A 14,017-nucleotide genomic window follows, 5' to 3' on the forward strand; every position below is an offset into this window, starting at 1 on the left:
CTGGTAACTGGACAAACCATACATGAGGCTGTTTATGTTCTAATGCAGTCAGAAACAAAATGGTGGTTGTTTTTTTGTTTTGTTTTGTTTTCCAGAGAGCAAGGGGAGACCATACCTCTGTGGGCTTTGGCCTTTGAGAAATGCAAAGAAAAAAATCTCTTTTTCTCAGTTTTTCTCCCCTCACGGAAGATAAATGTAATTTTATTTTGGTCCAATGCCACACTGCATAAAAGGGTACCTGTGTATGCTCTGTTTGACCTTACCATCTATATTTCATGTACTCTACTGCTTATTCCATAAAGCAAATCTTAACACTTTGCTAGGCTATATACCATCAGGTAAATCATCCTTGTTATAAGTTGTTATACTTCAACCCCAGCGTGAGTGTATGCAGGAAAAGAGTAGTTTTTTTTGCGAAGAAGACTGTAACATACTACACGTTGAAGAATTTTAAGCAACACATGCTTAACTCCAAAAGCAACGTGCTTTCATTTCTAGAAAATATTGACATTTTGTAGCTTGCTGTGTGACTGATGCTAGCTTTCCTCCCTTCATTTTATAATTTCTAGTCACAGAAAGAGGAGCATAATTTAAGCCTTCTTTTTTATATACTGAAAACTGCTTACCCAGTCTTCAGGAGCTATGTCAGAGAAACCGTCTGAAGACGTTGATTTCTGCCACGCGTCCCACAGAAGAATGATGATACAGGTCTTTTTCCAGCCTCCTTAGATGCAGTGGTTCTTTATTTCTGAGGGAAAAAAAAAAAAAAAGCCATAGTATAATTGCACTGTTTGTCCCACAGGTATTGCAACGTGAACATGGAGATTTTTACTAAATTCAGAGCTATCTGTGCTGTTCCTTTGCTGAAGTCTGCTATTATTTCTCTGTGTCAACTCAGAAACACACAAGGCAGAGCTTCTGTTGTCCCAGGCACTGAATGAAGATAGGAAGAGACTTCCCTTGGTAGTGTGTCAGTTCAGAGCAGTAGCACATTAAAATCCCGAAATCCAAAGGATCTTGGTGCTGTGCCTAAAGTATTCAAGTGTTACTCTGTGACCTGTGACATCCGGCCTCAAAACTTTCGCAAATTCAATCTCTCCTTTCAGTCCACAAGATTTTACAGGGTACATCTTGCCATCCTTTCGTTTTTTTTTTCATGTTTTATTTGCTAAGCACAGCTTGATTTGTTTTACTGATCCCCCTTGACCAACAGAAGGTATGTTTTAAAATCATACAGTGAGAGTATCACATTCTGGTAGATTATTGTTTCAAGTATTTTTTCTCTTCAAGGGAGATGTTTGCATTGAAACTTCCTCACCAAGTAAAGAAAGATAGAAAAGCACAGAGATGTTTTTGCATGCATTTGATGATGAGACTTGATGTCCGGTTATATAAGTAAGTGTCTGCTTTTGTTTATGCAAGCTTAGTTTCCTTGAGGCATTATTGGCATAATCACCCCAGCTGTCCCATATTCAGCCTAACCACATGCAATGCACACATAGCATTTTGTGCAAAAAAACACCGGTCAGGAAGCCTCATCAGATGCAGAAGGAGGGCCTGTGGCTGCAAGAAGCGGCCGGGAACACACTTTGCAGCAGAGGGCTGCTGGAAGTCAGTAGCTATCACAACTCTCCATGTCTGCGTGCTGAATAAGCAGAGGCAGGTGCGTGTGTTTGGGCGGTGGGCTCCTCCCTACGTACCCGTGGCTGCGTATGGTGTGTGCAGCCTCAGCATGGAGCAGCCAGGCGAGCAAAGGACGGCTCGTAATCCGACCCTGCTCGAAGTGCCCTTACACAGCAGCGGCACAGTGCCTGGCAGTGCTGCTCAGCACACAGTGAGCAGGTGAAGGCTTGTTGCTTCCAAACCAGTTGTCTCAGTAGTTTTCAGGAATCTAAACTCCTCCAGCTATCCTGTAAGTCCTGGTTGATATAAATGGGCTTACTATTAACCCCCTCTGGTCCCCAGGAATGTTCCCGTCCTCCATTACAGTCCAATAGTTTTAAACTTCCTTAAGTCATTATCCAAAACAAATAAACTGGGATTAATTCTTGTTTCTCTCATTCCTATTCTACTTCCATTTTAGTTATCCCATCAATAAATCCTACTTTGCAGGCCTGAAGCAATTACACCAAACTCTTCAGTCCTTCCGATCCCTTCTGTTAAGAGTTGTGTACTTTCTTTACCTCCCTCCTGTTTTGCTTTCTAAACAGCTTTCTTACCACCGTTCATATCACTGTTACAGCTCAGCACTCCCTGATTTCACAGGACACTGAGCACGTTGGTGCACCCCTGGTTTGTACCCTGCCTCAGCAGACCCAGCTACAGCAGGTACCAGCCTGCGAGGCACTGCCGAAGATCTCCAACCACTCCAACTCACAGCAAATTGCCACACCAACAGGTAATCCTCATCCAGAACTTCAATTATGAGCAATTAGGTTTGCCTAACTCCTCAATAATAGCTGCAACTGCACCTCATTTTTCAGATTATCCCAGGGAGGTGATCTCTTTTTCATTTTCCTTCCACATTTCTCAGAAGCTCCCACTTCCATTGAGCCTGAGGAGACCTGGACTGGGCCACTACCATTAGCAAACCTGACTGACAGCCCATCTGCTTGTGTGATCTAATGAATGTGCCAACTCCTTGTTATCTACGTGCTGTCTGTTGTCTTCTCTGCACCTAACTGACATCATTTATTGCCCTGATGCTTTATCATCTCACTAATCAGCCTTTGCATCCACACCCAGCTACCAGCTTCTCCCCACATTTCTTGTCTGGCCACCAAGCCTTCTTTGCCAAACCTGAGTGGCTCTTTGAGATTTTTTTGCAGCTTTTTCCCTTTTCTGACACATGTTTTATAAGTAACACTTCTGCCTTTTGTTACCCTCAAATTTATTTTTTCATGCCATTTGCCTATCCAGACACTCCCCTTTCTTTCCAACCTTCCTGCTTCCATTGTCTTCTGCTGGGGTGCCTGTACTTTTTCTAGAAAGCCATCTACACCACTTCCTTGTCCTAATCCAGGTACCAACCAGGCATCTTGATCCCACCACACCAAACTCAAAACCTCAGCACAACTGGAAGCCAGCTCTCACCAGCAGCGTGCCGATGTCCAGCCTGCAGTAAGAGGCTCGCTCTCTTGCAGAGTGTTGCCTCCACGGTCCAGGGTGGCTGTGACCCCCATCTGCTCTCCAGAACACCCAAACAGATGCCCTGCTTGGAGGCTTTCAGGCCAGCTGCCAGGTGAATCTGTGGGGTGGAGTGGGTTGAAGCCAGCCAGCTGTGTTTGCACCAGAGGGCGCTTACAGACTACTGAGCTGGAGCCCTCCTCTTCTGGGTGCTATGCAAAAGGCCTTGCGCTGCTGCTCAGTTCCTGCAAACAAAAGGAAGAAACAAAACCACCCTGTAAGCACACATCCTTGGCAGGGAATGGGTTCGCGTCCCTTCCCCACTGCAGTGCTTGTTCGCAAGGTGAAATTCTGCACCCTGAGCTATGCAGTCCACAATACCTCAGTTATTGTCATGGCTTTAGAGGCATTCCTGTAATATTTTTGTGTTCCCAGACAGATGCATTGAAAACTGTGGAAAACAAATGCTTCCCGAGGTACCTGCCTGTGCCACCCGTCAGCACAGGAAGCATGCGCCCAACCTGCTCATGGCCTGTGCCCCGCCCGGCCCTCCCCATGCCGGCTGGTATCACCTTCTCCTGGTACCACCAGGCAGCTGGTGGGTGCGGTTTTCTATCACGTCTGACTTTTACATAATGGAGTGAAAGAGAACATGATTTTGGTACTCTTTGGAGGCTCAGCTAAGCCTCCCTAGTTATTAATTGCATTACACAACTTAGTTATGTTGAATGGTACAGGGTTTAGGACACTGACTTTTGCCCAGTCCTCTCTTAGAAAAATTCAAGAACAAATCCCTGTGGTGTTCAGATCCTTCCCTAGTGTCTGGATCCTCTGCAGCTGATCCTCCCACCCTGGTGCCTCAGCAAGGGAGGCAGGGTGCGAAGCAAGGGCAGCTTTATCAAGCTTTACAGCAAAACACCACAAAAGGGTCTTTAAGCCAGGCAGCACACTTTGTCTCCACTGTTTGCATATGTTAGATACTGTAATATCCTCCAAGTAAAGTGAGCATGGTGAGCTTCTCAAAACCTGCCCCAGTCCTCACTCTTTCCCATCTCATCCCCCCTTCCAGCAAATATAAGCTACTTCTGTCCTTCTCTCTGGTTGTGGAGAGATTCAGGACCAAATTTTCAGAATGTAAGCACTACATTGATCATCATGATTAAAAGTTTCTCTCCACAAGTGAATATCCTCAAGAATGACACAACATAAAACGTTATCAGCTGTGACAGCAAGTTGATGCTAGCACGAGAGTAATCCCACCTGCCCAACTCCTGTGCAGACCTATAGGAACACTTCTAGGTTTGTACATGCATTTTTGAAAGCACAGAATAGATATCCAGACGGAAAATCCAGCTTGAATCCTGCCACAAACTATTATATTTAACGTAAAAGACTATAATGCAACATAAATAATATACTGCCTTATAAAATAAGTGGCTGAGAATAGAAACATGCTGTTCTTAGAATTATGGTATGTTTTGCAGAAAAACCACAGAGCAAAAGAAAAAGTCGTCATTCTCCCAATAAAATTTAATTTACTGAAAAACAAAACAAAACAACAACAACAAAATTGAAAATGGAAAGAAAGTAATAAATCAAAGATTAGGAACTCCAGCACTGAAAACATGTTGCTTATTTTCCTTAGAGCCAGCTTGCTCCTAGTTATAAACATCAGTGTCCTAAAAAGGGATGGGCTCAGCTGATACTCTGACTAGCCTATTGCAAAAGCAAAATTACAAAACAGAGAGCAATCATAATTACTATCTCAGTTTGGAGCTGAGATAGAAAGGTAGAAGAGAAACTGTTTAGGAAATAAATCATGATTTGCACGCACGTATCACGGTAGACGGAAGTTACTCAAGGATTTGTCCAAGGGCTGACCTTGGATCTGCTATTGTTCACTTCTCATTGATGGTCTTAGACTAAACCCAAGGACAATGCCAATTAAGTGACAAGGCAGCAAAAGATACAAAAGAGGAAGGAGAGCATCATGTGAGGAGGAGAAAATGACACTGAGAGACAGAAGAAAATCCCTCTGTTCAGCATGCAGCACTGCACGTCCAGGTACAAACCTATGCTGTATACTTTGGTTTACCGACAGGCTGATGGAAACCGGGATCTGAATGTGTTAGCCAGTCTCAGTGAAATGCCACCAAACAGCAGGGCTACAAAAAGAGAAATGCATTTTCTAGTAGCTCTCAGGCAAATTATTTCCAGCAGTGACATATAACCCAGTAGTTCCCAGCACCAAGGCCACTGAACAAGACACCTGCCCTATCTCTGGGAAGCTGCAGGCACTGTTGGGCATCCAGGCCCCATCAGCCAAGCTGGGTGCTGGTGGATCCCTCCTGGAAGAGACGTGTGAAGGAGCTGCGATGGGGATCAGCAAGTGCAAAATGGGTCCTTAGACAGGAGGCTGAATGTGCTCAAAGGCTTCTTTCCCATCTGATCAGAACCAGTTCTCATGGAAACACACAGAACTCTTCTCCACCAGGAATCCTTGATTCTGTGCTAAGTTCCACGCTTATGTTATTTTCTCCACCAAGCCTTTAACATTTCATCTGACCAGGTCTTCTGCTGCTGTGAGGACCCTTGCGGATGGAAAAAATCAAACTTGCAAATCACTTGCAGGTCATGGCATCTTCCAACACATTTACTGTCCAGAGAGACAGACCCATCCTTGCACAGGAGCCCAGGAAGGAGTACACCTGAAGCTGTAGCAAGGGCATCGCGTCAGCCAACATTCAGCTGGCTACTTCTGCTGCTGGAGAAGGAGAAGGTGCCTGGAGGATTACACACACACAGACCTTTGTCACGGTGGCAGAGGCCGGAGAAAACAGCTCCTGCATGCACACGATTTCACACAGTGTGTGTGTTATGTTGGGATTATGGGTTTGTTTTCACAGGAAAGGAAATGGCTGGTGTACATGAACGAGCAGGCGAGAGGTTTCTCCTCTTGGCTCCCACATCTCGGTTGGGCTGTATGGGCCTGGTGAGGGGGACTTGCTAGGGAAGAGGCTCCGGAGGGTGTCTGCACTGCAAGACCACCGGGAGAAACACAGGCTAGGATCAGAGCTGGCTGCAAACATTTTAGATTTTTTTTTTGTTTTAAACCAGCTGTTAAAATGTGTTGTCAAAGCAATGTAGTTGGTTAAAATACAGAGCTTACACTGAGCAAAGGAAATTTACACAGCAGCACAACCCCCCCCCCCAAAACCTCTGAGTGGTAATTTCCCTGTCAAACTAATTCCCATCTAGCTTGTTCCCCAGCATCATCTTTAATTGCTAGAGCCTCACAGAGAGGCCTGTGTAAGGGAAGGAAAATAATAATTAGCCTAGCTTTTCTCTCATCTTTGCTGTCAGTCTGCAGGGACTGGCCTTTTAAACATTTATTTGCTTAAATAATGTTGCTCTGGTGGATTGTTAGAAGGAAGAACCCAGAGGGAAGAAGGGTGTTTGCATTGCACAGTGCAGGAGCAGGGGGAGAATCACGCTTCTCTTGCTGCCTTCAGGGAGCTGAATTTTGTTGGCATGTGTCAGAGAAAGGCTTCTCTCCTGTTCCACGAAATCATGGGTTTTAGGAATATGAGCGGAGACAGAAAAAAACTGGTGTTACAATTGGGCACACTGGGAAAAGGGCTGGGGAGAAGACCTGGAACAGAACAAAACAATCAGAAAGGCAGAGGATGGAGTGCTCTTCAGTCACAGCCATTGTCCCTCTACACCATCCATCCAGTTCTCCAGGGGTGCTCATTAAACAAAACTGGGGAAAACCTCAGTAACTCAGGTATTTTTTGACTCGGTTGTGAGACAGAAAGCACTAAGGAGAGCTAGGACTGCAGCCTGCACAGGAAGGAAGTGCCAGAGGCTGTGGGGAAGCCTGCAGCTCTTTTGCAGGAGCCATCCCAGTGATCATGAGCAGTAAAAATCAAACTTTCTCTGAATCCTTTCAATGTGGGGGCATTAAATTATCTCCCTGACCTGTCAGATTGGCAAAGCAGTAGATCTGTAGCACAATACAGCCATTGAGTCTGGAGGGACCTCAGGGAGTCCCCGTCCTTTGGGACTTCAGGAGCGTCTGAGTGGGCTCAACGCACAGAAATCCAATGCATCTACATGTGCTAGGGGCAGTGGCAGAGGTGATTGCCGAACCGCTTTTATTATCTTTGAAAGGTCCTGGAGAACAGGAGAGGTGCCTGAAGACCGGAGGATAGCCAATGTCACTCCTGTCTTCAAGAAGAGCAAGAAAGAGGATCCAGGTAACTACAGGCCAGTCAGTCTCACCTCTGTCCCTGGAAAGGTGTTGGAGCAGCTTGTTCTGGATGCCATCTCCAAGCAATTGGAAGAGAAGAAGGTTATGAGGAGTAGTCAGCATGGATTCACCAAGGGGAAGTCATGCTTGATCAACCTCGTTGCCTTCTGTGGTGGCATCACCAGCTGGGTAGATGGGGGAGAGCAGTGGATGTCATCTACCTTGACTTTAGCAAGGCTTTTGATACTGTCTGCTATTATATCCTGCTAGCAAAGCTGAGAAAGCTGAAAGACCTGGCAGGAGCTGCTGCCCGTGAGGGACCCAGGTTGGAGCAGTTTTCTCCTGAGGGATGGACCCTGTGGTCCAGACCCATATCTGGAGCAGTTCTTGAAGAGCTGATGCCTGTGGGAAGCCTATGCCAGATCAGTTCAGCAAGGGCTGCATCCCTTGGGAGGGACTCCAGGGCACAGGGCACGAGAGTGACCAAGAAGGGGCAGCAGAGACAAAGTGCTATAGACTGACCGCAACCCCCATTCCCCCATTACCCTGTGCCGCTCAGGGAGAGGAGGTGGAAGAGGGTGGATGGGAGGGAAGGCGTTTTTGGTTTCTTTCCTTTGTTTCTTGCTTCTCTAGCTTGTTAGTAATAGGCAATAAATCTTACTATCTCCCTGCTCTGGGTCTGTTTTGCCCGTCATGATAATTGTTGAGTGATCTCCCACTCCTTATCTCAACCCTTGAGCCCTTTGCATTGCATTTTTCTCCCCCTTTCCCTTTGAGGAGGGGGAGTGCGAGAGTGGTTGTGGTGGAGCTCGGCCACCCACCTGAGTAAAACCACCACACCAATCTTGTCAGCATGGTGTGGTGGTTTGGACTGTTAACCATCAGCATTGAAAGCTGCAAGCAAAAACCAGCTCACTGCTTGTAGATGGCTAGTTTCTCCCCCAGTTAGCAGCATCAATAACAATAAAATTAAAATTAAAACAGGAACAATATAATCTGAAGGTCAGCTCACAAATTGAAAATTATGTAAGAGCAAGTGAGGCTAGTGCTTTGGTAACAGGAAGAACTGGTTATCAGACTGCTTCTGCAGAGGCAACCTTAAAGAAAATTTGGGGGATGACATGCCACAAAGGTATTTATTGTTGTATATTATTACTGCTATATCCCAAAGGAGGTGATGTAACTAAAGTATCACAAAAGCTTTTATGGGGCATGAAAAAAAAATAAAGAGAATGTAACAAAAAAAAAAAAAAAGAGGGGTTCTGATTTCTTGTCTCTTTTTAACAACTAAGAAGCATTACTTACTTTTCTTCAACAAGAAAAAGGAAGGTCCACTGCAAACCTGAAAGGCAGCTGATCCAAAAGGAAGTTTTGAGGAAAGCAACCAGGAAAAGTCTTTTTCTCAGCTGCACTTGGAGAAACTGCAGGCAGCTGGGATTAGGCCTGGGATTGAAACCCATTCCCCCATCCCAAAACCCATCCTGAATGCAGAGGTGGGATGCACTTAGTTCTAGAGACCTCAAATGAGACTCAGCAATTTGGGGTTATACTTTGAACAAAACAAAACAAACAAAAACCTTTCATTTTGTTTTTCAATAGCCAAGCCTGAAGGTGCCTGCAGCAGCGGGGACAGTGCGTGGGGCTGGGCCCTGCTCATGCTGCTGAAAATCCACGTGAAGACTGGGGCTGGATCCCGCATGTAGGTAAGCAAACAACTGAGATCACAACACAGGAAGAAACAGAAGGCAAAACTTCAAGTTTTTGAGAACAACAGAGAATTAGAAAATGAATGTTGACACCAACATGCATAATAAAACATGACAGTTCATCATAGATCTGTCTGGGAAGGAGGCTGTCAGAGAGGATAGAAACTGAACTAAAATCAAGACTTTTGGTAAATGGAAAGACTGAGGCATCCTGATGAGAGCCTTTAGAAGTTACCTATAAATAAACAAATAAATAAACCCCTAAAGATCTGAAGATTTCAGCACCATCTGGAGATGCTGGGAAAAGAGAAATAGCTTGCTGCTGTAGGAGGTATTAAAGAACGGGGTTTACATATATATGTGGAGATGCATATCAGAGTTCTACACACTGGCAGCAGAGACGAAGCCAAGGCTCAGAAGTCGAATCCAATGGGAGATGTCTGAAGCTACTGTTCATTTGGATCAGCTTGCTGCAACACACACCTGCGGCAAAACCGGGCTTTGCCTTCTGCCTCCCCTCCATCAGTGCTGGGCAGGTCTTATGGAAGGAAAGGGGAAACCAAGTGGCATTTATCTCACTGCGACACTATAGGGTGATTTGGGGTGCATGGGGAATTTTTCAGTGTAGAAGTAATAACAGACCTGTGCAAAACTGCATGCAGACCCCAGAGCAGCCACCATCTGAGCCAGGTACAGACAATCCAAGACAAAACCAGCAGAGCTAAAAAGGTCTTGAGAAGCCCAACAAGATTTGAATATACTGACAGAACAACTACCCTATGAAAAAACAGATGTTTATGCCAGGTTGGGTGCTGAGATAGGCAATGCCCCGCCGGAGCCCAACACCCCTGCCCACACACAGCGAGTGCCAAGCCCAGGCAGGAGACCATGACCTGTCGCTAACTTTACATTGCTTAATGCACACGGTATGTCTCAGAGATGAAAAAATAATAACAGGGGGCTTTACCAGTGTGCTGCACTTATTTCAAAGTGGCCATAATGATGTTGGAGTCTTTAGGAGAAGAACCACATTACATCCCAAAGCAGTGGGAGTGCATATGAGCCATGAACAGTTCCCCTGCCTCTGTATCTTGGTTCAGCTCCCTAAAATGAGGATTACTTCAAGGTACTGAGAGTTTTAGCTTAGCTATTGCTTCTATGGCAGGTTGAACAAGTGAGGTACAGTTTAATTGCTAGGCACGAGCAATTAAATTAAATTAAATTAATTAAAAAGTTAAGCTCTCATTATCTGAAACTGAACACTGGAAATTAATAGACACTTACAGACTTAATCTCTGTTCCTCAGATCTCAAGCTGCAGAAGGGAGCAGTATCACCCCTGTCTAATTTCCTCAGCTAATTATATAGGATTACAATGCTTGCAGCTCACTAATGCTTGTGCATTGTTTTGATATTCTGGTGAAACACCCCAAAGGCAAAAGTTCTGTATTCAGTGCTGCTGCGTCCCGACACTGTTTGATGGATAATCCATAAAGTGACACGCCGATGGGAAGGATATGAAGGAAGATTGAGTGACTCTCCATTCACCAAGTGGAAACCTATAATAAAAGACTGTTTTAACACTTATCCACAAGATCAAACTTAGGATGTGCACACGGCCTCAGCTCTGGGATTTCCTAGTGCTGGGCTTTGCAATCCTTAAACTTCCAATCACAGACTCAAATTCGCTCTTGTGGCGTGAGCACCTTGCGTGGACCTTGTGGAGGAGAGGGCAGAGCTCTTACGGCCCTCACAGCTGACTTACAGCTTGTGCCACAGGAAGCCAGAGAAACCCTGGGCACCTGCAGGCAGGGGCTGGTGCCAGCATCGCAGTCTGTCTGAGGCTGGGGGCACCCCTGGGTCCCTCAGGCCCAAGCCCTGCCCCAGCAGGGCCACCCAGAGCTGGTGCGAAGCCTCACGTTCAGGGGGCTTTTGAAGATCTCCAAAGACAAGAGCCCACGGCCTCTGTGTGCCAGCGTCCAGGCACCTCCGGTTTGGGAATAGCTGAGAGTAAGTACAAGAATAATTCACTCAGGTATCTGAGGTTTTCTCTTGTTGGACCAAGAGTTTTAGGACGTTTTTTACACATCTTAAATATCATCCACTTAAAGCAATTTCCCTTGGGAAGAAGACAACTGGTGACCATGGCCCTGGGACCATCAACATGAGATCAAGAGCAACCTGGACAATTTCACCTGGGGATGCATGGAGGCCTCCCCTCCAGGCACGTCCCTATCATGCATTAAAGGCACTTTTGCCTTTGGCGTGGCAATTTCTTCTCAGATACTAACTACAACAGAATTTTCCTGTGTTTTCTTCAGTGTGAAGAACTGTTTCATGTCCACGTTAACCTAATGCAGCCCTGAAATGCAAAGCATGGCAGCACACCTGGCTAGAATTTCTAGAATTTGCACACCTGCTGTAGCCACATAGCCACATTGGGGACCACTTCCCAGGGCATCATCAGGCTGTGCTGGCCTGGAGGAACCCCGTCCATAGCCTTATTTCCCCCACCCTTTTTTTTTTTTTTTTTTTTTTGTGCACAGGGGTCCATCAGCACGCTGGAGAACCAGCACAGAGGGCTGATGGCAGCAGACCATTATCATACAAGCGCAGAGCAGACATGAGTGTAGATAATTCAGCCTATGTTTGAGATAGAAAATTGAGGCCATACAGGCTTGATTCATTTTTTCAGATTTCCTGCCCCTACCATGAAGGCTGCTGAGCCACTTCTCCCACACCCAACAGAAAGAAACCTTGCTTTATTTGAGCTTGGTGAGCAAAACATGGAGAAGCCAGAAAACACCTCAAAATATAATACTGGAGAGTCCATTATACCTTCTCCTCCCAAATAAATGTCTTTCACCCCCTCTTACTTCTTTTCTTCAGAAAACATTTCTTCTGATGTTATTCCAGGACTGATACCAGGCTCCTTTGATGCACTGAAATTCCCCAAAGAACAACACTCAACTTTTGCAGGCAACCCTTATCTACATGTATATATTCCTCCTCTCTGCCTCCAAGGAATAGTTTCCTATGATCTTCCAATATTTATTTAGGTCATTTTTGTCTTCATCCAATTTTATCTTTGGAGAAGAAAGCTTGCGTATGTTTCTTCCTCCTGCGCAGTCACAGTAACTACACAGCTATGAAGTCTTCCCTCCATGTAAACAGATCTGGAGCAAGCACCCTAGTTATCTCCAAAATTTACCCTTGGGGTAGCAGCTCCCCTTGAAGTCTGTATTAGTTTTAGCATTTACTGCAATTAGCAGCATTAGGCCAACACTGAGACAACTTCCAAAGCCTCCACCCAAGCTTCTGGTATTGGCATTTCTTCTCCCAAAGCCTCTGAAGACAAATTCTGCACAAGAGCCACAAGCACAACGATTTACAGTACCCACTGGAATTTGAACGACGCTTTTTACAGATCTGATTTCTCCTCAGCTGAATTCAGCCCTCTGGATATGAAACCATTTGGGCGCGAGAGCTCCCTGCGTCCCCTCCAGCATCCCCTCGCTTAGACTGCACCAGCCACTACAAGACTGCAACGGAGGAAAACAAGGTCATGTTTTGCCTAATTACCAGACAGTGAAAGCTATTCTGAGGCTGCCAAGTCAGTGCTATAGAGCGCAATGAATTTTGTATGGTTTCTGCAATTTGTCACGGCACAGGTATCGCTCCCTCACACATACAGCTGGCTTGTTCTTCAGAGGAACAGCCTGCAGCAGCACCCGGCTCCGGGGAAGGCTTGCTTGCTGCCTTCCCAGCTCTGAAAGCCGCAGGACCTGCAGGGGAGTGGGCTCAGGCAGACTTTCCCCACATGGGATGAAGAGGACAAATAAATGTCTTTAGGATTCAGCTCACAGGCATGGGAGATGGGATGCTAAATTCCTGCCCAGTATTTGCTGCTCTTTTGTAGGCACTAATCTGCTGACATGGCAACTGGATCCACTTGGGTGGATCCTTAAATACGCACAAATTTCCATGGCAGGAGTCTGCGTGGGCAAAAAAGCCCCTTCATGCCAAAGGAGCCAGGTGCCAAATTTTTTTTTTGCTGTAATCTCCTATAAGCTCAGTGAAACCAGTTATCTGAAAAGGCAGGAGGAAGCTGGCTCTAGTTCCTTCCATAATTAAAGGGCTGGTGCTCTGGGCATGTACCCTTGTAGTAGGAATATTATTCTCCCACTTCTCGGCTCCCAAGGAACTATGACTTGGGTAGGGTAGCTTGGAGATGTGTAGATCCAAGAACTACTCATCCCTTGCTTGCCATCTGAGAGATCAAGTAGGAAGATGCACAAAACAGCAAGAGAAGTTGCTCAGCTAAATACATCCAGCTCTGCAGGAAAAGAAAACTGTGACCATTTACAAGAGATGAGTAAGTCTCTGGCTGTCCCCAGGGATGCCTACAGGCTCTGCTCATAACCCAGTTTGTGTCAGAATAGGTCCTGAGCATGGCATTACATCTCTAAAATGTAATTAACAAAAACAAAACAAAACCAATGAAGATGGTAAACCAGAAGGTAACAAGGTCGCATCTGAAACTTTTCCGTCTTCCTGCACAATTGCTCCCACAGCTCAGAAGACATATTTCTATTTGCTAATACCAGCACCAGGCTCTCACGAGCCCTTTTCCCCGCCAGCACCATTCCCTACAAGCAGGCTGGCTTTCAGGGTTGGACCAGTCTGCCCCCAGAGTATACAGGCAGCTCACCCTCTGTCAAAATTAGGCCAGACCAGGTGGTCCCATGTGCATGAAAGTACCTATGTAGTGGGACTATGCAACAGCCCCAGCGACATTACACATTTTGAAGTTCACAGCCATGCTAGTGGGAGCAGACCTGCTTTTCCAGCCATTGGTATGAGCCCATGAACGAGTACTTACTTATCATGTGTTTTTAAAACAGTTTTAAATTTTAGGAATAGACCTATATTCA

At 45.7% G+C, this 14,017-nt stretch overlaps 1 protein-coding gene across 2 annotated transcripts in view; it reads right to left on the reverse strand.

The window, feature by feature from the left end:
• Positions 1 to 14,017, reverse strand: part of COLGALT2 (collagen beta(1-O)galactosyltransferase 2) — a 105,660-nt gene that overhangs the window by 74,003 nt on the left and 17,640 nt on the right. The window contains exons 1-2 of one of the 2 annotated variants that reach the window (XM_032192396.1): positions 3,094 to 3,151; positions 627 to 748 (exon numbers count right to left, since the gene is read on the reverse strand). The gene's annotated coding sequence lies outside the window, so the exon portion shown is untranslated. Of the gene's footprint in view, positions 1 to 626; positions 749 to 3,093; positions 3,152 to 14,017 lie in introns of those variants that run through there. The other variant, XM_032192398.1, reaches the window with a different exon arrangement.

The sequence above is a fragment of the Aythya fuligula genome, chromosome 8, assembly GCF_009819795.1.
Source record: "Aythya fuligula isolate bAytFul2 chromosome 8, bAytFul2.pri, whole genome shotgun sequence".
In the NCBI taxonomy this organism is placed as follows: domain Eukaryota; kingdom Metazoa; phylum Chordata; class Aves; order Anseriformes; family Anatidae; genus Aythya; species Aythya fuligula.